At 45.5% G+C, this 17,974-nt stretch overlaps 1 protein-coding gene and 1 pseudogene across 6 annotated transcripts in view; both read left to right on the top strand.

Annotated features, from left to right (window-relative positions):
• The window catches only part of celf2 (cugbp, Elav-like family member 2), a 465,802-nt gene that overhangs the window by 219,445 nt on the left and 228,383 nt on the right, over positions 1-17,974 (top strand). The gene's annotated exons all lie outside the window — the stretch shown is intronic.
• Positions 844-11,108, top strand: LOC140678807 (uncharacterized; annotated as a pseudogene).

Below are 17,974 nucleotides of genomic sequence, written 5' to 3'. Positions count from 1 at the left end.
GTACTGCGCCGCACCAGTGGAGGCGCCAGCCTGTTAGCACGCCCGCCATTCGGAAGCACCGAGGCGTGGCGAACGGCGCTCAGGGAATGTGTCGGGAGGAGGCCAGGCGTGTCGCGCTGAGCAATAAAGTCAACTTTGGAGACTTTCAAGTGATAAAAGACTTGCTCCTCCCACTTTGTGGTCGCCAGGTTACGCTAATATCCCGCTTTCTGATTAGTGATAAACACCTAATTAGTGATTATATGTGTTAATTAGCATATATATATAAGTGTGTGAGCGTGTGTGTGTGTGTGTGTGTGTGTGTGTGTGTGTGTGTGTGTGTGTGTGTGTGTGTGTGTGTGCGTGTGTGTGTGACTGATAGGCTACAAGTCTTATTGTGAGCAATATTCTTCATGCACAAAGTCAATAAAAGCACAGAAATAGAAAAATGTCTTCTCAGAAGGTTTTGGTACACACACACACACACACACACACACACACACACACACACACACACACACACACACACACACACACACACACACACACACACACACACACACACACACACACACACACACACAGAGACAGACAGACACACACATCTGGCTGGCACACACACACACACACACACACACACACATGAGAGCACTCCAGCAGCACATGTTCACATCAGACTCCTCCTCAGGGACGCTTGGACACAACACTCTTGGTTGGTTGGTTTGGACTCTCCTGACTGCCATGCACGCTGGCAGGAGAGGAGGAGAGGAGGCAAGATGAGGAGATGAGGAGAGGAGGCAAGATGAGGAGAGGAGGCAAGATGAGGAGAGGAGGCAAGATGAGGATTGGAGGAGAGGAGGCAAGATGAGGAGAGGAGGAGATGAAGAGAGAAGTAAAGGAGGCAAGATGAGGGTACGATGGAGGAGATGAGGAGAGGAGGCAAGATGATGAGAGGAGGCGAGAGGAGGAGAGGAGGCAAGATGAGGAGAGGAGGAGAAGAGTCAATGTGATGAGAGGAGGCGAGAGGAGGAGAGGAGGTAAGAGGAGGAGAGGAGGAAATGTGAGGAGAGGAGGAAATGTGAGGAGAGGAGGCAATGTGAGGAGAGGAGGCAAGATGAGGAGAGGAGGCAAGAGGAGGAGAGGAGGCGAGAGGAGGAGAGGAGGCGAGAGGAGGAGAGGAGGCAAGATGAGGAGAGGAGGAGGAGAGTCAATGTGATGAGAGGAGGCGAGAGGAGGAGAGGAGGTAAGAGGAGGAGAGGAGGAAATGTGAGGAGAGGAGGCAAGATGAGGAGAGGAGGCAAGAGGAGGAGAGGAGGTGAGAGGAGGAGAGGAGGCAAGATGAGGAGAGGAGGAGAAGAGTCAATGTGATGAGAGGAGGAGAGGAGGCAATGTGAGGAGAGGAGGCAATCTGAGGAGAGGAGGCAATCTGAGGAGAGGAGGCAAGATGAGGAGAGGAGGCAAGATGAGGATTGGAGGAGAGGAGGCAAGATGAGGAGAGGAGGAAAGGAGGCAAGATGAGGAGAGGAGGCAAGATGAGGAGAGGAGGAAAGGAGGCAAGATGAGGAGAGGAGGCAAGATGAGGAGAGGAGGAGAAGAGTCAATGTGATGAGAGGAGGAGAGGAGGCAAGAGGAGGAGAGGAGGAAATGTGAGGAGAGGAGGCAATGTGAGGAGAGGAGGCAAGATGAGGAGAGGAGGCGAGATGAGGAGAGGAGGCAATGTGAGGAGAGGAGGCAATCTGAGGAGAGGAGGCAATCTGAGGAGAGGAGGCAAGATGAGGAGAGGAGGCAAGATGAGGAGAGGAGGAGAAGAGTCAATGTGATGAGAGGAGGAGAGGAGGCAAGAGGAGGAGAGGAGGCAAGAGGAGGAGAGGAGGCAAGATGAGGATTGGAGGAGAGGAGGCAAGATGAGGAGAGGAGGAAAGGAGGCAAGATGAGGAGAGGAGGCAAGATGAGGAGAGGAGGAAAGGAGGCAAGATGAGGAGAGGAGGCAAGATGAGGAGAGGAGGAGAAGAGTCAATGTGATGAGAGGAGGAGAGGAGGCAAGAGGAGGAGAGGAGGAAATGTGAGGAGAGGAGGCAATGTGAGGAGAGGAGGCAAGATGAGGAGAGGAGGCGAGATGAGGAGAGGAGGCAAGAGGAAGAGAGGAGGCGAGATGAGGAGAGGAGGCGAGAGGAGGAGAGGAGGCAAGATGAGGAGAGGAGGAGGAGAGTCAATGTGATGAGAGGAGGCGAGAGGAGGAGAGGAGGCAATGTGAGGAGAGGAGGCAATGTGAGGAGAGGAGGCAAGATGAGGAGAGGAGGCGAGATGAGGAGAGGAGGCAAGAGGAGGAGAGGAGGCAAGATGAGGATTGGAGGAGAGGAGGCAAGATGAGGAGAGGAGGAAAGGAGGCAAGATGATGAGATGATGAGAGAAGGTGAGAGGAGGAGAGGAGGCAAGATGAGGAGAGGAGGCGAGATGAGGAGAGGAGGCAAGATGAGGATTGGAGGAGAGGAGGCAAGATGAGGAGAGGAGGAAAGGAGGCAAGATGATGAGAGGAGGCGAGAGGAGGAGAGGAGGCAAGATGAGGAGAGGAGGAGAAGAGTCAATGTGATGAGAGGAGGCAAGAGGAGGAGAGGAGGAAATGTGAGGAGAGGAGGCAATGTGAGGAGAGGAGGCGAGATGAGGATGGGAGGCGAGAGGAGGCAAGAGGAGGAGAGGAGGCAAGAGCAGGAGAGGAGGCGATGTGATGAGAAGAGGCGAGATGAGGAGAGGAGGCAAGAGGAGGAGAGGAGGCAATGTGATGAGAGGAGGCAAGATGAGGACAGGAGGCAAGAGGAGGAGAGGAGGCAAGGTGAGGAGAGGAGGCGAGATGAGGAGAGGAGGCGAGAGGAGGAGATGAGGCGAGAGGAGGAGAGGAGGAAAGAGAAGGAGAGGAGGCGAGATGAGAGGAGGCGAGATGAGGAGAGGAGGCAAGAGAAAGAGAGAGGAGGCGAGATGAGAGGAGGCGAGATGAGCAGAGGAGGGAAGAGGAGGAGAGGAGGCAATGTGATGAGAGGAGGCAATGTGAGGAGAGGAGGCGAGATGAGGATGGGAGGCGAGAGGAGGCAAGAGGAGGAGAGGAGGCAAGATGAGGAGAGGAGGCAAGAGGAGGAGAGGAGGCAAGGTGAGGAGAGGAGGCGAGATGAGGAGAGGAGGAGAGGAGGCGAGAGGAGGAGAGGAGGCAAGAGAAGGAGAGGAGGCGAGATGAGAGGAGGCGAGATGAGGAGAGGAGGCAAGAGAAGGAGAGGAGGCGAGATGAGAGGAGGCGAGATGAGGAGAGGAGGGAAGAGCAGGAGAGGAGGCAATGTGAGGAGAGGAGGCAATGTGAGGAGAGGAGGCGAGATGAGGATGGGAGGCGAGAGGAGGCAAGAAGAGGAGAGGAGGAGAGGAGGCGAGAGGAGGAGAGGAGGCAATGTGATGAGAGGAGGCGAGATGAGGAGAGGAGGCAAGAGGAGGAGAGGAGGCAAGAGGAGGAGAGGAGGCGAGAGGAGGCGAGAGGAGGAGAGGAGGCGAGAGGAGGAGAGGAGGCAAGAGGAGGAGAGGAGGCAAGAGGAGGAGAGGAGGCGAGATGAGGAGAGGAGGCGAGATGAGGAGAGGAGGCGAGAGGAGGAGAGGAGGCAATGTGATGAGAGGAGGCGAGATGAGGAGAGGAGGCGAGATGAGGAGAGGAGGCAAGAGGAGGAGAGGAGGCAATGTGATGAGAGGAGGCGAGATGAGGAGAGGAGGCGAGAGGAGGAGAGGAGGCGAGAGGAGGAGAGGAGGCAAGAGGAGGAGAGGAGGCAAGAGGAGGAGAGGAGGCGAGATGAGGAGAGGAGGCGAGAGGAGGAGAGGAGGCAATGTGATGAGAGGAGGCAATGTGATGAGAGGAGGCGAGATGAGGCAAGAGGAGGAGAGGAGGCGATGTGATGAGAAGAGGCGAGATGAGGAGAGGAGGCAAGAGGAGGAGAGGAGGCAATGTGATGAGAGGAGGCAAGATGAGGAGAGGAGGCAAGAGGAGGAGAGGAGGCAAGGTGAGGAGAGGAGGCGAGAGGAGGAGAGGAGGCGAGAGGAGGAGATGAGGCGAGAGGAGGAGATGAGGCGAGAGGAGGAGAGGAGGCAAGAGAAGGAGAGGAGGCGAGATGAGAGGAGGCGAGATGAGGAGAGGAGGCAAGAGAAAGAGAGAGGAGGCGAGATGAGCAGAGGAGGGAAGAGGAGGAGAGGAGGCAATGTGATGAGAGGAGGCAATGTGAGGAGAGGAGGCGAGATGAGGATGGGAGGCGAGAGGAGGCAAGAGGAGGAGAGGAGGAGAGAGGAGGAGAGGAGGCAATGTGATGAGAGGAGGCGAGATGAGGATGGGAGGCGAGAGGAGGCAAGAGGAGGAGAGGAGGCAAGAGCAGGAGAGGAGGCAAGAGCAGGAGAGGAGGCGAGAGGAGGAGAGGAGGCAATGTGATGAGAGGAGGCGCGATGAGGAGAGGAGGCAAGAGGAGGAGAGGAGGCAATGTGATGAGAGGAGGCGAGATGAGGAGAGGAGGCAAGAGGAGGAGAGAAGGAAAGGAGGCAAGATGAGGAGAGGAGGCAAGATGAGGATTGGAGGAGAGGAGGTAAGATGAGGAGAGGAGGAGGTGAAGAGAGAAGGAAAGGAGGATAGGATGGAGGAGAGGAAGCAAGATGAGGAGAGAGGGAAAGGAGGCAAGATGAGGCGAGGAGGAGATGAAGAGAGAAGGAAAGGAGGCAAGATGAGGGTACGATGGAGGAGATGAGGAGAAGAGGCAAGATGAGGAGAGAAGGAAGGAAGCAGGATGAGGAGAGGAGGCAAGATGAAGGTACAATGGAAGAGAGGAGACCCAAAGGAATGATTCCTGCTCCCTTCAGGACTCCTAAACACATGCGCAGATAGTGCGCAGCATATTGAGCCATCTGTGGTGCAGCTAATTGCTCTGCATGACAATGTTGTCCTGAGCCATGAAGAGGAACACCCTCCTCCCACACCTCCTCATGGTGTCCCCTCCTCCTTCCCTTCATCCACTGCTTCTTATCACGTGACACACCCATCACTCATCATTGTGAGTCATGTGACACACCCATCACTCATGATTGTGAGTCATGTGACACACCCATCACTGATCATTGTGAGTCATGTGACACACCCATCACTCATGATTGTGAGTCACGTGACACACCCATCACTCATCATTGTGAGTCACGTGACACACCCATCACTCATGATTGTGAGTCACGTGACACACCCATCACTGATGATTGTGAGTCACGTGACACACCCATCACTCGTGATTGTGAGTCACGTGACACACCCATCACTCGTGATTGTGAGTCATGTGACACACCCATCACTCATGATTGTGAGTCATGTGACACACCCATCACTCATGATTGTGAGTCATGTGACACACCCATCACTCATGATTGTGAGTCATGTGACACACCCATCACTGATCATTGTGAGTCATGTGACACACCCATCACTCATGATTGTGAGTCACGTGACACACCCATCACTCATGATTGTGAGTCACGTGACACACCCATCACTGATGATTGTGAGTCACGTGACACACCCATCACTCGTGATTGTGAGTCACGTGACACACCCATCACTCGTGATTGTGAGTCATGTGACACACCCATCACTCATGATTGCGAGTCACGTGACACACCCATCACTCATCATTGTGAGTCACGTGACACACCCATCACTCATGATTGTGAGTCACGTGACACACCCATCACTCATGGTTGTGAGTCACGTGACACACCCATCACTCATGATTGTGACCTATCACTTTGAGCTTCCATCACCACGGGACCTAATTGGACTCCAAACAAGGATCGGCTTGGGAAATCATTTCCCCTCATTTTCGCTCTTTTTGCGTCCATTTTTTCTGACTTGTGCAGGGAAACGTGGCGTTCTCACGCCAGGCGACCTCTTGGAGGCCTCGCGCGTCACCAGGCGCCGCCGTTACCATAGCAACGACACGTGTACATGGATTACATGTGTCACTTATGTCACATTAAAGGTCAACAGAACACGTTGTGTTACAGTTTCACACACACACACACACACACACATCATGGTATTTTCAGTGCAAATACGCTTTTTATGCTGTTTGCATTCAACTTGGATGGATTATTTTAACACAATAAAAGCATAAAATTGCTGACAATATAAGCAGCATGGGGGAATGTGCCATCTTATTCTTATCTGTGACAAAGTCGCTATGGTCTTTATTGTCTTGCACAAGGGGCTGAGAATACATTTGCGGTAAAAAAAATTCATATAAAGAGCTCTGTCATTTAAAAACTAAAATAAAATAGTTGAGGAATTCCTGGTTAGACACGTACTGATTTATTGTTCTGAGGATCGCCCCCTGGTGGTGATTGACTGTAATTGTCACGAGTTCGCAAAGGAAAATACTTCCTCATTCTTGTCTTGCATCCTCGTGTGTGTGTGTGTGTGTGTGTGTGTGTGTCTGTGTGTGTGTGTGTGTGTGTCTGTGTGTGTGTGTGTGTGTGTGTGTGGAGAGGCAAGGTGAGTAGAGGAGGCGAGATGAGGAGAGGAGGTGAGAGGAGGCGAGAGGAGGAGAGGAGGCAAGAGAAGGAGAGGAGGCGAGATGAGAGGAGGCGAGATGAGGCAAGAGAAGGAGAGGAGGCGAGATGAGAGGAGGCGAGATGAGGAGAGGAGGAAAGGAGGCAATGTGATGAGAGGAGGCAATGTGAGGAGAGGAGGCGAGATGAGGATGGGAGGCGAGAGGAGGCAAGAGGAGGAGAGGAGGCAAGAGCAGGAGAGGAGGCGAGAGGAGGAGAGGAGGCAATGTGATGAGAGGAGGCAATGTGATGAGAGGAGGCGAGATGAGGAGAGGAGGCAAGAGGAGGAGAGGAGGCAAGAGGAGGAGAGGAGGCAATGTGATGAGAGGAGGCAAGATGAGGAGAGGAGGCAAGAGGAGGAGAGGAGGCAAGGTGAGGAGAGGAGGCGAGATGAGGAGAGGAGGAGAGGAGGCGAGAGGAGGAGAAGAGGCAAGAGAAGGAGAGGAGGCGAGATGAGAGGAGGCGAGATGAGGAGAGGAGGCAAGAGAAGGAGAGGAGGCGAGATGAGAGGAGGCGAGATGAGGAGAGGAGGCAAGAGAAGGAGAGGAGATGAAAGGAGGCGAGATGAGGAGAGGAGGGAAGAGGAGGAGAGGAGGCAATGTGATGAGAGGAGGCAAGGTGAGGAGAGGAGGCGAGATGAGGAGAGAAGGAGAGGAGGCAAGAGAAGGAGAGGAGGCGAGATGAGAGGAGGCGAGATGAGGAGAGGAGGCAAGAGAAGGAGAGGAGGCGAGGAGGCAAGAGAAGGAGAGGAGGCGAGATGAGAGGAGGCGAGATGAGGAGAGGAGGGAAGAGGAGGAGAGGAGGCAATGTGATGAGAGGAGGCAATGTGAGGAGAGGAGGCGAGATGAGGATGGGAGGCGAGAGGAGGCAAGAGGAGGCAAGAGGAGGAGAGGAGGCGAGAGGAGGAGAGGAGGCAACACACACACACACACACACACACACACACGAGGATGCAAGACAAGAATGAGGAAGTATTTTCCTTTGCGAACTCGTGACAATTACAGTCAATCACCACCAGGGGGCGATCCTCAGAACAATAAATCAGTACGTGTCTAACCAGGAATTCTTCAACTATTTTATTTTATTTTTTAAATGACAGAGCTCTTTATATGAATTTTTTAATCGCAAAAGTATTCTCAGCCCCTTGTGCAAGACAAAGACCATAGCGACTTTGTCACAGATAAGAATAAGATGGCACATTCCCCCATGCTGCTTATATTGTCAGCAATTTTATGCTTTTATTGTGTTAAAATAATCCATCCAAGTTGAATGCAAACAGCGTAAAAAGTGTATTTGCACTGAAAATACCATGATGTGTGTGTGTGTGTGTGTGTGTGTGTGTGTGTACCCTCCAGTATAAGGTGTGTGTCCTCATTAGCATGCGGCAGCTCGTTAGCGCACCGAGCGCCGGGGCAGCGGTGCAGCTTCATTAGCTCGTGTGACATTTTATCTGATGCGTATCCATGGCAACCCCACCTGTGTACAAACACACCGTCCCGTTATCCGTGGTCGTACGGTGCAGTCGGCGCTGACAAAAGGTGTGCGAGCGCAGGTGTAGGCGGAGTTTGGCTGTGTCACTCTTGAGGTGAGTCACAGGTGCTGTGACACCTGTGACTCACCCCACAACCCCACCCGGTCATGATGTCATCATTCGTGATATTCTATTTCCTTCACACATAGGTGTGTGTGTGTGTGTGTGTGTGGACATTTCGCTGACCTTGCTCCCCCGCAGCCCCTCATTTTCCTCCGTGGGGTGGGGGGGGTGGGGGTGGTGTCGTGGAAGAGATGTTTGGCACTCTGCTTGTCAACAAGATTAGTTCCCCCGTGGGAGCGTTACACACCCTGCAAACACACCGCCAGTCAGTGTGACAGCTCGGCCCTTCCACGAACCCACCGCTGTGTGTGTGTGTGTGTGTGTGTGTGTGTGTGTGTGTGTGTGTAGTGGGGGAGTAGGGCGGTGGGGTGGGGGTGTTTAAAGGAAGGATGTCTTTTAGAGCAGAAACAGAAGGCAGAAGGAGCAGAAGGATGAGTGCAGCCAGCTTGAACTACAGCTTATATTTGTGTGTGTGTGTGTGTGTGTGTGTGTGTGTGTGTGTGATCTGTATATGTGTGAGTGTGTGTGCCAATGTGATCTGTGTGTGTGTGTGTGTGTGCATATGTGATCTGTGTGTGTGTGTGTGTGTGTGTGTGTGTGTGTGTGTGTGTGTGTGTGTGTGTGTGTGTGTGTGTGTGTGTGTGTGTGTGCATATGTGATCTGTATGTGTGTGAGTGTGTGTGCCAATGTGATCTGTGTGTGTGTGTGTGATCTGTGTGTGTGTGTGTGTGTGTGTGTTTGTGTGTGTGCATGTGTGATCACTGTGTGTGTGCATATGTGATCTGTGTGTGTGTGAGTGTGTGTGCCAATGTGATCTGTGTGTGTGATCTGTGTGTGTGTGTGTGCCAATATGATCTGTGTGTGTGTGTGTGTGTGTGGTGTACGTGCATAAGTGATCTGTGTGTGTGTGTGTGAGTGTGTGTGCCAATGTGATCTGTGTGTGTGATCTGTGTGTGTGTTTGTGTGTGTTCAAATATGATCTGGGTGTGTGTGTGTGTGCATGTGTGATCACTGTGTGTGTGTGTGTGTGTGTGTGTGTGTGTGTGTGTGTGTGTGCATATGTGATCTGTGTGTGTGCATATGTGATCTGTCTGTGTGTGAGTGTGTGCATATGTGATCTGTGTGTGTGTGTGCATATATGATCTATGTGTGTGTGTGTGTTTGTGTGTGTGCCAATGTGATCTGTGTGTGTGTGTGTGGTGTACGTGTATATGTGATCTGTGTGTGTGTGTGTGAGTGTGTGTGTTCATATATGATCTGGTGTGTGTGTGTGTGTGTGTGTGTGTGTGTGTGTGTGTGTGTGTGTGTGTGTGTGTGTGTGTGTGTGTGTGTGTGTGTGTGTTTGTGTGTGTGCATGTGTGATCACTGTGTGTGTGCGTGCATATGTGATGTGTGTGTGTGCATATGTGATCTGTGTGTGTGTGTGTGTGTGTGTGTGTGCCAATATGATCTGTGTGTGTGTGTGTGTGTGTGGTGTACGTGCATATGTGATCTATGTGTGTGTGTGTGTGTGTGTGTGTGTGTGTGTGCCAATATGATCTGTGTGTGTGTGTGTGTAGTGTACGTGCATATGTGATCTGTGTGTGTGTGAGTGTGTGTGCCAATGTGATCTGTGTTTGTGATCTGTGTGTGTGTGTGTGTGTTTGTGTGTGTTCATATATGATCTGGGTGTGTGTGTGTGCATGTGTGATCACTGTGTGTGTGTGTGTGTGTGTGTGTGTGTGTGTGTGTGTGTGTGTGTGTGTGTGTGTGTGTGTGTGTGTGTGTGTGTGTGCATATGTGATCTGTGTGTGCATATGTGATCTGTGTGTGTGTTTGTGTGTGTGCCAATGTGATCTGTGTGTGTGTGTGGTGTACGTGCATATGTGATCTGTGTGTGTGTGTGTGTGTGAGTGTGTGTGCCAATGTGATCTGTGTGTGTGAGTGTGTGTGTTCATATATGATCTGGGTGTGTGTGTGTGTGTGTGCATATGTGATCTGTGTGTGTGTGTGTGTGTGTGTGTGTGTGTGTGTGTGTGTGCCAATGTGATCTGTGTGTGTGAGTGTGTGTGTGCATATGTGATCACTGTGTGTGTGTGTGTGTGTGTGTGTGTGTGTGTGTGTGTGTGTGTGTGTGTGTGCATATGTGATCTGTGTGTGTGTGTGTGCATATGTGATCTGTGTGTGTGTGTGTGTGTGTGTGTGTGTGTGTGTGCATATATGATCTATGTGTGTGCGTACGTGTGCATGTGTGTTTGTGTGTGTGCCAATGTGATCTGTGTGTGTGTGTGGTGTATGTGCATATGTGATCTGTGTGTGAGTGTGTGTGCCAATGTGATCTGTGTGTGTGAGTGTGTGTGTTCATATATGATCTGTGTGTGTGTGTGTGTGTGTGTGTGTGTGTGTGTGTGTGTGTGTGTGTGTGTGTGTGTGTGTGTGTGTGTGTGTGTGTGTGCATATGTGATCTGTGTGTGTGTGTGTGCATATGTGATCTGTGTGTGTGTGTGTGTGTGTGTGTGTGTGTGTGCATATATGATCTATGTGTGTGCGTACGTGTGCATGTGTGTGTGTGTGTGTGTTTGTGTGTGTGCCAATGTGATCTGTGTGTGTGTGTGGTGTATGTGCATATGTGATCTGTGTGTGAGTGTGTGTGCCAATGTGATCTGTGTGTGTGAGTGTGTGTGTTCATATATGATCTGTGTGTGTGTGTGTGTGTGTGTGTGTGTGTGTGTGTGTGTGTGTGTGTGTGTGTGTGTGTGTGTGTGTGTGTGTGTGTGTGTGTGTGTGTGTGCGTGTGTGTAATCAAGCCGACTCCCTGTGTGAGCCCACGCTGAGTTCCTTGCAGCTGCCTGGTGGCGTCCTCCTCACCTGTGTGGCTGTCATCCATGTTGACTTCCTGTTAGCCTGTCAAGACGAGCTCAGGGGCGTCATTACGCAGGCGCCACTTAGGAGTTAGTCTGCAGTCAAATGACGTCCATATAAAATGGTGGTAAATGTGTTTGATAAAACGTTCGTTGTTTTTTATTTTTCTTCATGCCTTGATAGTGGGTTAGGGTTAGAGTTAAGGTTAGGGTTGAGGTTAGAGTTAGAGTTAGGGTTAGGGTTAGGGCGGGGGTCGGCAACCCGCCGTCTTTAGCGCCGTCCTAGTGGCTCCCTGAAGCTTTCACAAAAATTTATAAAAATGCAAAAGTATGTATGTGTCTAACGATGAATTTGTATTTTTAATATGGTTTCTGTAAGAGAACAAACATGACACAAAGCTTCCTAATTGTTAGAAAGTCAACTGTTTGTATCAAACATGCTTCACTGATGAGAGGATTTGGCAAGCGCTGTTTTGTCCCACTCATTTTGGCGGCCTTTGAACTCACCGCAGTTTGTTCACATGTACAACTTTCCCCGTGTTTCTAAGACGTGTTTTATGCCACTCTTTTGTCTCACTTTGTCCACCAAACGTTTTATACTGTGTGTGAATGCACAAAGGTGAGCTTTGTTGATGTTATTGACTTGTTGGAGTGCTAATCAGGCATATTTGATGCTAACATGCTATTAAGGCTATATTATTGCATCATTATGCCTCGTTTGTAGCTATATTTGAGCTCATTTAATTGACTTATGTCCTCTTTGTATATAACTAATATTTACATGTCTCATGACACATTATCTGTATGAAATATTAGCTGCTTTTCTCATCGTTGTTTGTGTGCCATGTTGTTCCAGACCACAGCAAACATTACCCAGCTTGCAAATATCGCAATAAATCCACATCTATACCTTTTGGCCATTCTAAGACAGTCATTTCATTTCCAGGAGTTATCTCACCTTCTGAGAGCCTCCATGTTACTAATGTTCTCCATTGTTGGGAAAAATATCTGGAATAAATATTACAATTTCCACATTTCTGTCAACGAAAATTTGCCTCACATATTAATTTTGATAGTAGGCTAATATAACTAATATAGACACTTACATCATGTGTTGCCTTCATTATAACACTTATATAATACTTTTAAAGTCATTTTGATAGTCGGCTAATATAGACACTTACATCATGTGTTGCCTTCATTATAACACTTATATAATACTTTTAAAGTCATTTTGATAGTCGGCTAATATAGACACTTGCATCATGTGTTGCCTTCATTATAACACTTATATAAGACTTTTAAAGTCATTTTGATAGTAGGCTAATATAGACACTTACATCATGTGTTGCCTTCATTATAACACTTATATAGGACTTTTAAAGTCATTTTGATAGCAAGCTAATATAGACACTTACATCATGTGTTGACTTCATTATAACACTTATATAAGACTTTTAAAGTAATTTTGATAGTAGGCTAATATAGCTAATATAGACACATCATTTGTTGCCTTCATTATAACACTTATATAAGTCATTTTGATAGTAGGCTAATATAGTTAATATAGACACTTACATCATGTGTTGCCTTCATTATAACACTTATATAAGTCATTTTGATAGTAGGCTTTAATAGCTAATATAGACACTTACATCATGTGTTGTCTTCATTATAACACTTATATAAGTTATTTTGATAGTAGGCTTTAATAGCTAATATAGACACTTACATCATGTGTTGCCTTCATTATAACACTTATAAAATACTTTTAAAGTCATTTTGATAGTCGGCTAATATAGACACTTACATCATGTGTTGTCTTCATTATAATACTTATATAAGACTTTTACAGTCATTTTGATAGTAGGCTATTAAAACTAATATAGACACTTACATCATGTGTTGTCTTCATTATAACACTTATATAAGACTTTTGAAGTCATTTTGATAGTAAGCTAATATAACTAATAGACACTTACATCATGTGTTGCCTTCATTATAACACTTATATAAAACTTTTAACTTTTAAAGTCATTTTGATAGTAGGCTAATATAGACACATCATGTGTTGCATTCATTATAACACTTATATAAGACTTTTAAAGTCATTTTGATAGTAGGCTAATATAACTAATATAGACACTTACATCATGTGTTGTCTTCATTATAACACTTATATAAGACTTTTAAAGTCATTTTGATAGTAGGCTAATATAGACACTTACATCATGTGTTGTCTTCATTATAACACTTATATAAGACTTTTAAAGTCATTTTGATAGTAGGCTAATATAGACACTTACATCATGTGTTGTCTTCATTATAACACTTATATAAGACTTTTAAAGTCATTTTGATAGTAGGCTAATATAGACACTTGCATCATGTGTTGTCTTCATTATAACACTTATATAAGACTTTTAAAGTCATTTTGATAGTAGGCTAATATAGACACTTACATCATGTGTTGTCTTCATTATAACACTTATATAAGACATTTAAAGTCATTTTGATAGTAGGCTAATATAGACACTTGCATCATGTGTTGTCTTCATTGTAACACTTATATAAGACTTTTAAAGTCATTTTGATAGTAGGCTAATATAGACACTTGCATCATGTGTTGTCTTCATTATAACACTTATATAAGACTTTTAAAGTCATTTTGATAGTAGGCTAATATAGACACTTGCATCATGTGTTGTCTTCATTGTAACACTTATATAAGACTTTTAAAGTCATTTTGATAGTAGGCTAATATAGACACTTGCATCATGTGTTGTCTTCATTATAACACTTATATAAGACTTTTAAAGTCATTTTGATAGTAGGCTAATATAGACACTTGCATCATGTGTTGTCGTCATTATAACACTTATATAAGACTTTTAAAGTCATTTTGATAGTAGGCTAATATAACTAATATAGACACTTACATCATGTGTTGCCTTCATTATAACACTTATATAAGACCCTTAAAGTCATTTTGATAGTAGGCTAATATAGCTAATATAGACACTTACATCTTGTGTTGCCTTTATTATAACACTTATATAAGTCATTTTGATAGTAGGCTAATATAACTAATATAGACACTTACATCATGTGTTGCCTTCATTATAACACTTATATAAGTCATTTTGATAGTAGGCTAATATAACTAATATAGACACTTACATCATGTGTTTCTTCATTATAACACTTATATAAGTCATTTTGATAGTAGGCTAATATAACTAATATAGACACTTACATCATGTGTTGTCTGCATTATAACACTAATATAAGTTATTTTGATAGTAGGCTTTAATAGCTAATATAATTTATTTTTTTGCATTTTTTGGTCCAATATGGCTCTTTCAACACTTTGGATTGCTGACCCCTGGGTTAGGGTTAGGGTTATAATCAGAGGAAGGTTACATTTGAAATGAAAATTTTAATATAATGCTCCTTATTTTCAGTAGGTCATAAAAAATGTTGTCAACTAAATTACTGTTCCACTTATTTGTGAAACACTTTCCTAAACCTTTATGAACAGCATGTTTGGTTGCAAAAAAATAAAAATACAATTAATGAACAGGAAGGCGGTTTTAAAGGCGTGCGATTTTATATCCGGGACGTTTTTGTTTTGCTTCAATCGTAAAAGAAAAACCACACAAATGTCCAGTGAAGAGGACGCTGAAGACATTTGTCTCTAATTGAGGAGGATAGAGGAAGATGGCCATAGTGTGACAGGAGAGCATCCACTCTCAGACTTCATCCTGGCCACACACACACACACACACACACACACACACACACACACACACACATGATGGGGGGAGGGGTGTTGGTGGGCAGTCACCTTCCAGGGGTGAAGCTCTTCATTGTGTCTTCATGGCGAGTCCACCCTGTGTCATGGCGCTGCTCTGACAACAACAGGCAACAATGAGGGATTGTCTGCTGACACACACACACACACACACACACACACACACACACACACACACACACACACACACACACACACACCAGAGCTTTAGTCCTGCAGACCGGACCCAAAGACCGACCCAGTCTCTGTCGTCGCCCCAGGGACAGGGCCTCCACCAACCTTTATCCAATAGCTCAGCGGGTGTTGTTGACACCGGCGAGGACCATTAACGCCTGCTCTCATCGGACATGTCCTTTAAGTCCTTTAAAGACTTGGGCGTCTCCGCCGAGCGCCTCGGCTCCTTCTGCAAAAGATGGATGACCCGCGCTGACAGGTCTGAAGGTTTTGGTCTTTTTTTTCTTCGAGCTTACCTCGTTGCCTTGCTGAGCTCCTTGGCAGTTTTGCCATAATGTTCCTTCTCTTTAGAAATAACGGCGGCGCGGAAAGTGGATTTCAATTGTTGTTCTGCCATCCTGAAGAGACAGACTGTGTGTGAGCAGGTTTGGACAAGATAACACACACACACACACACACACACACACACCAGATGTGCAGCCGTTAGCGGGCCGTATCCCATCAGAGGAGCTCGACTGGATGGAGCCCCTTAATGCCCCGCTGTCGCGGCGTGGACAAGTGTGGCGTCTTAAGAGATAAAGGCTGAGGCAGGAAGTCCCCGTACTTTTGGTCCACACACACACCGTGTCCATCCCAGAGCCCGGCGTGGAGGCGCCGTCTTGACTTGACACGCCGAGACAGAAGCGTTGGCGCCGCACACGTCCATCGTCTCTCGCTTTGAAGCAGAAAGGCTGCCTTTCCAAAAATAATAACTCTGTTTTTTTGGGGGGGGAGAAAGCGTTCAAAAATAATATTTTTATGAAACAAATGTTATAAAGTAGTAACCTTTTCTCTTACAAAAAGTCCCACAAAAACTGAATTGTACAAAAATATTAACATTTTTAAACCCCATCCATCCATTCATCTTCTACCGCTTAGCCGAGGAGGGGTCGCGGGGGCAGCAGCCTAAGCAGGGAAGCTCAGACTTCCCTCTCCCCAGCCACTTTATCCAGCTCTTCCCGGGGGATCCTGAGGCGTTCCCAGGCCAGCCGGGAGACATAGTCTTCATGAAATGACTCTTATTTATTTTCACTTTGTGGATTGTTTTTGGATCCTTCTATAATGAGAGTTTGTGAAGTGTAAATGTGAAATGTGGAGAAGCGATTGCATTCATGAAATTACATTTATTTGGACTTTGTGGATTGTTTTGGATACTTCTATAATGAGAGTTTGTGGAATATAAATGTGGAGGAGCGATTGCATTCATTATATGCCAAGTCTTTATTTTGACTTTGTGGATTTTTTTTTATCGTTCTGTAATGAGTTTATGAAATGTAAATGTGGAGGAGCAATTGCATTCATGAAATGACTCTTATTTATTTTGACTTTGTGGATTGTTTCCAGATCCTTCTATAATGAGAGTTTGTGAAATGTAAATGTGAAATGTGAAGGAGTGATTGCTTTCATGAAATTACATTTATTTTGACTGTGTGGATTGTTTTGGATCCTTCTATAATGAGAGTTTGTAGAATATAAATGTGGAGGAGCAATTGCATTCATGAAATGACTGTTATTTATTTAGACTTTGTGCATTGTTTTGGGATCCTTCTATAATGAGTTTGTGAAATGGAAATGTGGAGGAGCGATTGCATTTATGAAATTACATTTATTTGGACTTTGTGTGGATTGTTTTGGATCCTTCTATAATGAGTTTGTGGAATATTAATGTGGAGGAGCAATATCATTCATGAAATTACTCTTATTTATTTTGACTTTGTGGATTGTTTTGGATCCTTCTATAATGATAGTTTGTGAAATATAAATGTGGAGGAGCGATTGCATTCATGAAATGACACTTATTTATTTTTGACATTGTGGATTATTTTGGATCCTTCTATAATGAGAGTTTGTGAAATGGAAATGTGGAAATGTGGAGGAGCGATTGCATTCATGAAATTACATTTATTTGGAATTTGTGGATTGTTTTGGATCTTTCTATAATGAGAGTGTGTGGAATATAAATGTGGAGGAGTGATTGCATTCATTACCGTATATGCCAAGTCTTTATTTTGACTTTGTGGATTTTTTTTTTATCCTTCTGTAATGAGTTTGTGAAATGTAAATGTGGAGGAGCAATTGCATTCATGAAATGACTCTTATTTATTTTTGACTTTGTGGATTGTTTCCAGATCCTTCTATAATGAGAGTTTGTGAAGTGTAAATGTGAAATGTGGAGAAGCGATTGCATTCATGAAATTACATTTATTTGGACTTTGTGGATTGTTTTGGATACTTCTATAATGAGAGTTTGTGGAATATAAATGTGGAGGAGCGATTGCATTCATTATATGCCAAGTCTTTATTTTGACTTTGTGGATTTTTTTTTATCGTTCTGTAATGAGTTTATGAAATGTAAATGTGGAGGAGCAATTACATTCATGAAATGACTGTTATTTATTTAGACTTTGTGCATTGTTTTGGGATCCTTCTATAATGAGTTTGTGAAATGGAAATGTGGAGGAGCGATTGCATTTATGAAATTACATTTATTTGGACTTTGTGCATTGTTTTGGGATCCTTCTATAATGAGTTTGTGAAATGGAAATGTGGAGGAGCGATTGCATTTATGAAATTACATTTATTTGGACTTTGTGGATTGTTTTGGATCCTTCTATAATGAGTTTGTGGAATATTAATGTGGAGGAGCAATATCATTCATGAAATTACATTTATTTGGACTTTGTGGATTGTTTTGGATCCTTCTATAATGAGTTTGTGGAATATTAATGTGGAGGAGCAATATCATTCATGAAATTACTCTTATTTATTTTGACTTTGTGGATTGTTTTGGATCCTTCTATAATGATAGTTTGTGAAATATAAATGTGGAGGAGCGATTGCATTCATGAAATGACACTTATTTATTTTTGACATTGTGGATTATTTTGGATCCTTCTATAATGAGAGTTTGTGAAATGTAAATGTGGAAATGTG

This window comes from Nerophis lumbriciformis, linkage group LG05 (genome assembly GCF_033978685.3).
Source record: "Nerophis lumbriciformis linkage group LG05, RoL_Nlum_v2.1, whole genome shotgun sequence".
In the NCBI taxonomy this organism is placed as follows: domain Eukaryota; kingdom Metazoa; phylum Chordata; class Actinopteri; order Syngnathiformes; family Syngnathidae; genus Nerophis; species Nerophis lumbriciformis.
Note: the sequence above shows the minus strand (reverse complement) of the source record. Positions and strands in the feature narration are given on the sequence as shown.